This window comes from Lepus europaeus, chromosome 3 (genome assembly GCF_033115175.1).
Source record: "Lepus europaeus isolate LE1 chromosome 3, mLepTim1.pri, whole genome shotgun sequence".
NCBI lineage: Eukaryota > Metazoa > Chordata > Mammalia > Lagomorpha > Leporidae > Lepus > Lepus europaeus.
This window is the reverse complement of record NC_084829.1, coordinates 24,412,036-24,418,316: the sequence shown is the minus strand read 5'-3', so window position 1 is coordinate 24,418,316 and position 6,281 is coordinate 24,412,036. Positions and strand designations below refer to the sequence as shown.

Here is a 6,281-nt window from a genome sequence, read left to right as displayed (position 1 = left end):
AAGTCAGGAGCCAGGAGCCTCCTCCGGGTCTTCCAAGCGGGGGCATGGGCTCAAGCACTTGGGCCATCTTCTACTGCTTTCCCAGGCCATAGCAGAGGGCTAGATGGGAAGAGGAGCAGCTGGGATGCGGATTGGTGCCCATATGGGATACTGGCGCTGCAGGGGGCAGCTGCACCTGCTACACCACAGTGCCAGCCCCCTGAGCTAGTTTCTTAAAATCTCTCTCTCTTAAATGCAGTATATTAACGTGATACAATACACACACACAAATATACACATATGCATATATACATCAAAATTTTTGGAAAATGGGATTAAACATAAGCTTATTTGCTTTAAAAATATTTGAAATCCATGCATGAATTTTGAACTTCACAGTATGCATTTCCCATGAGCTTTATGAAAACCTCTCATACACATCAATTTCATAAAAACTTTTTGCACCAAAATATACACACAACACACACACATTCATATACACGTACACACATATTAGTGAACCATCTATATCCATGGGTTCTGCATCTATGGATTCAACCCAGTGCAGATTGAAAACATTCACAAAAGAAAATTGTGTTTGGGCTGAAGATGTATAGATTTTTTTTCATCTATACTCCCTAAACAAAACAGTGTAACCAGTATTTACATGGATTTACATTATGTCAGGCATTATAAGTAATCTAGTCATAATGGAAGCTACAGGAGGATGTAGCAGGGGATTTGAGCTTCTTAAATTTTGATACCCATGAGGCTTCTGGAACCAATGCCTCATGGACACCAAGGGATGTCTGTGTGCATATCCTATGAGTCTGCTTCTTTGGACAACCTGACTAAGGCATACATTCTTGTCAGAGCCGCAAAGGAATTTGAAGTCATCCAGTATGATGTTCTTTTTAATGATGAGAAAAAATGATATCCAGACCAACAAACTGACTTCCCAAATTAGTAAAATAGTTTCATTTCTTGTATCATATTTATTTCAGATATTAACAAAGCAACACTCAGAGAAAGATTCTAACAGAGAGAACATACTCCTACAGGTGACTGTCCAACCTTTTAGTATAGAGATGGCAATTTCCAGTGGGTAGCTTTGATGAGCAGTTACCAGAAGAGTTTTCTGTTCTGACTGTGTGCTTGTTCACTACCAAATTTAATGCAGTGATCAGTAGTTATCCTGGCAGGAGAGTAAGATATTATAAAAACATACTCTGCTTCAAACTCTGACCTAGTTCAGAAATGCCTTCCCTAAAGTTTAAAAAAAGAATTACTCCAAGCATGTATCTGAGGGAACCGGCTTCATTTCAATTTATTTAGGGTTCTTGAAGCACTTGTAAAAACAGGTTTTAAAATCCCATTTCAATTATCTTTAATAAGATCAGCTTGTCTGATATAGATGCAATATGAAAGCAGAGCAAAAAAGGCTTCCCTTTCGACATAATTCTTCCTAAAACAATTATGGTCTATTTTCTTAAGACTGACTCAGGGTGCAGAGTCACGTTAGTCATTTTAACTTACTGTAGGAAGGACACAGACGAACTATCTCTTTGTTCCTAAATGATTTCTGGAAAGGATATCAGATAGTGCGACCTTGCTCATAATGCTATGACTAGGCAACAGAACTTCTGTCCCAATCTGAAGGATTTATTCTTGAGAGTAGCCTGAAAATAGTTTTGTATATACTTATTATTCTCTTTTACTTTTATCTGGGAATAACTTTAGATGCACACATGTTGTAATTAAGCCCTTCATCCACAAAATTTGCCAGTGGTGCCATAGTTTACTGTAAGTACTTTCTTTTTCTTTCTTTTTTTCTGCCTATCACCTTCTTTCTCTCTATTTTATTTTCTGTCTGTGTGCACATGCACACAGTAGTTACAAACTTTTGTGTAAAAATTAATTTTTGAAATCTATACATAGTTTTTTATTACACTTTCCATAAACTTTTTGAAAACCCCTGATATGCATGGAATCCAAATTTTTTTGCACAAAAATAACTTTTAATTAATTTCTCCATGAGCTTTCCCAAGTGCCTTCATATTCTTTGGTATTGTGTTTCTCTCTTCTGCCATCTTCTGTTTCTAGGGCAATAGCAGTTGTCCATCTTGACTTTACATATATCATTTTTTTTTCTTCAGAAAAGCAATGATTCATTCATTTATTTATTTTTAATAGAGAGATTTTATTCAATAAATATAAATTTCATAAGTACAACTTTTGGATTATAGCAGTTCTTTCCCCCATACCCGCCCTCCCACCCCTAAACCAGCCCACCTCCTACTCCCTCTCCCATCCCATTCTTCATTAAGATTCATTTCTTATTATCTTTATATACAGAAGATCAACTCTACACTAAGTAAAGATTTCAATAGTTTGCACCCACACAGACACGCAAAGTATAAAGTACTGTTTGAAGACTAGTTTTACCATTAATTCTCATAGTACAACACATTAAGGACACAGGTCCGAAATGGGGAGAAAATGCACAGTGACTCCTGTTGTTGATTCAACAATTGACACTCTTATTTATGACATCAGCCAAGGCTCTTGTCATGAGATGCTGAGGCTATGGAAGCCTCTTGAGTACACAAACTCTGACATTATTTAGACAAGGCTGTAATCAAAGTGGAAGTTCTCTCCTCTCCTCAGAGAAAGGTACCTCCTTCTTTGATGGCCCTTCTTTCCGCTGGGATCTCACTCACAGAGATCTTTCATGTAGGTCATTTTTTGCCATAGTGTCTTGGCTTTCCATGCCTGAAATGCTCCTATGGGCTTTTTAGCCAGATCCGATTGCCGTAAGGGCTGATTCTGAGGCCAGAGTGCTGTTTGGGGCGTTTGCCTTTCTGAGTCTGCTGTGTGTCCTGCTTCCCATGTTGGATGGTTCTCTCCTTTATAATTCTATCTGTTATTATTAACAGACACTTGGTCTTATTTATGTGATCCCTTTGACACTTAATCCTATCTTTATGATCAGTTATGGACTTAAACTGATCACTTTAATTAGTAAGATGGCATTGATACCTGCTAACTTAATGGGATTTGGATTCCCATGGCAGGTTTTTAGCTTTACCCTTAGGGGTAAGTCCGAGGGAACGTGTGCCAAACTGTACATCTCCTCCCTCTCTTATCCCCACTCTTATTTTTTTAAAGATCTATTTTATTTATTTCAAAGAAGTTACAGAGGGAGGTAGAGACAGAGAGAGATGTCTTCTACCCGCTGGTTCACTCCCCAGATAGCTGCAATGGCCAGAGCTGCGCCGATATGAAACCAGGAGCCAGGAGTTTCTTCCGGGTCTCCCACATGGGTGCAGGGGCCCAAGGACTTGAACCATCTTCTATTGCTTTCCCAGGCCATAGCAGAGAGCTGGATCAGAAGAGGAGCAGTTGAGACTAGAACCAGTGCCTGTATGGGATGCCAACTCATCAGGCCAGGGCTTTAAACCTCTGTGCCCCAACGTCAGCCCCTCCCACTCTTATTTTTAGCAGGGATCGATTTTCAATTGGATTTAACACATAAGAATAATTCTATGTTAAGTAAAGATTTCAACCAATGGTATTAAGTAGAAAAAGAAGATACTAAAAAGAGTAAAATAGTTCCTCAACAGTCAGGACAAGGGCTGATCAAGTCATTGCTTCTCATAGTGTCAGTTTCACTTCTAGATTTCCTTTTAGGTGCTCAGTCAGTCATCACAGATCAGGGAGAACATATGATATTTGTCCCCTTGGGACTGGCTTATTTCACTCAGCATGATGTTTTCCATATTCCTCCATTTCATTGCAAATGATTTTGATTCTTCCTTAAGATTTCAATTCCATGGGAGAGCTTTTTTTTTTCATGTCCTGTATGGTTTTCAGTAGTTCATGCATTTGCTTTTGATTACTTATGTAATCTTATGATCAATTTTTTAGTTCCATTTCTTGCATTTCTTATATCTCATTGTCTTCATAATCTAATATTGAAGTATTTTGGGGAGTGTCATGTTGTCATCCTTATTCTTGTTTCTTGGATTGTTGTGTTTGTTGTTTGGCATTTGTGGAGATACTTGTTGGTTTCTTCTTCTTTTTCTGATGTGGCAGCTTTTATCATTATACTATGATTCTGTAGATAAGTGGACTGTCTGCTTTTAGTGAATCTCTAGAGGCTTGTAGAGGGTGTGGCCAGAGAACTCTGTTCAGTTCTCCAGGGTTAAGGGTGTGCCTGAGGTGACATACCCAGGTTTGGTGTGGTAAATCTATCCATTTTTTAACCAGAAGGCAAGTATATTCTGATTACCATTGGCCCAACTAACCAAAAAAAGGAGAGAGAAGACCCAAATCAATGAAATTAGAGATGAAAAAGGAAATGTAACAACATACACCATAGAAATAAAAGCATCATCAGAAATTACTACAAAAAGTTGTATTTCAACAAACTGTGAAATCTAGCAGAAATGTGTAGATTCCATCTCAGATCCGGAAAAAATGATGCTGAAATTCATATGGAGGCACAGGAGACTCGAATATTCGTTCCTCATACTCGAATAGCTAAGGCAGACTGTACAACAAAAACAGAGCTGGAGGCATCACGGTACCAGATTTCAAGACACACTACAGGGCAGTTATAATCAAAACAGCATGGTACTGGCACAGAAAAAGATAGACAAATGGAACAGAATAGAAACACTAGAAATCAAACCAAATATCTACAACCAACTTATATTTGATCAAGGATCTAAAACCAATTCCTGGAGCAAGGACAGTCTATTCAACAAATGGTGCTGGGAAAACTGGACTTCCATGTGCAGAAGTATGAAGCAAGACCCCTACCTTACACCTTACACAAAAATTCACTCAACATGGATTAAAGATCTAAATTTATGACCCGACACCATCAAATTATTAGAGAACATAGGTGAAACCTTGCAAGATATTGGCACAGGCAAAGACTTCTTGGAAAAGACCCCAGAGGCACAGGCAGCTAAAGCCAAAACTAATAACAGGGATTACATCAAATTTAGAAGTTTCTGTACTGCAAAAGAAACAATCAGAAAAGCGAAGAGACACTCAACAGAATGGGAGAAAATATTTGCAAATTATGCAACCGATAGAGGATTAATAACCAGAATCTACAAAGAGATCAAGAAACTCCATCACAACAAAACAAACAGCCCACCTAAGGGATGTGACAAGGACCTAAATAGGCATTTTTCAAAAGCAGAAATCCAAATGACCAACAGACACATAAAAAATGTTCAGGATCACTAGCCATCAGGGAAATGCAAATCAACACAATGCAGTTGCACCTCACCCCAGTTAGAATGGCTTTCATACAGAAATCAACAAACAACAGAAGCTGGTGAGGATGTGGGGGAAAAGACACACTAACCCACATTGGTGGGAATGCAAACTGGTAAAGCCACTATGGAAGACACTTTGGAGATCTGTCATTTGCTTCAGAGTTAAGATACAATATGAATAGCATCTTCAAGTTCCAGATCTTCATTTTATCTTTTTTCAAGGAAATTTTTCCCATTGCCATGATTCTTTCCCATTGCCGTGGCTTTCAAGGCAAAATAAGCTCCAGCTGGATGTGACTGAAATAAATATGGTGGTCCCTCATTCCAACCACAAATAAGTAAAGAACTCAATTGTACAAACACCTGCTTGAGTGTACTCTTGCATCCCAGAAGCTGCTTTCTGCACCACTGAACTGTGGGAATGGGTTCTTGGTAAACAAGGTGTACTGCTGGGCTAGTTTCTGAGCTCTGTGCACAAACATGCTGTTAATGGGGCCCATGCCATGATACACCAAACCTATAAGCTTGGTAATTGGCTCCACTTTGTGAACACTTTGTTCCTCATACCGAATAGGTTTCTGTTTCTTCTCAGTTGTTAATACCACACAGCTGTGTTTGCAGTTGTACTTCCCACTGAAGGGGCTCCTCCGGCTACAGCACCCGAAATATATTCAATCTAGACAAATTTACCGGAGGGCCTTCCCTCCTCCCCTCCCTCCCTCCTATCTCCCCTCTTCCTCCTCTGCTCTGCCCCTCTCCTCCCCTCTCCTCCTTTCTAAAGATTTATTTATTTGAAAATCAGTTACAGTGAAAGGCAGAGACAGAGAAAGAGAGACCTTTCATCTGCTGGTTCACTTCCTAAATGGCTGCTCTGGGTCTCCCACATCAGTAGCAGGCACCAAAGCACTTGGACCATCTTCCACTACTTTCCTAGGCACATTAGCTGGGAGCTGGATCAGAAGTAAAGCAGCTGGGACCCAAATTGGTGCTCATCTGGGGTACGGGCGC

At 39.5% G+C, this 6,281-nt stretch overlaps 1 pseudogene; it reads right to left on the bottom strand.

Annotated features, from left to right (window-relative positions):
* Positions 1–5,435: 5,435 nt before the first annotated feature.
* Positions 5,436–5,973, bottom strand: LOC133756438 (proteasome subunit alpha type-2-like; annotated as a pseudogene).
* Positions 5,974–6,281: the final 308 nt, after the last annotated feature.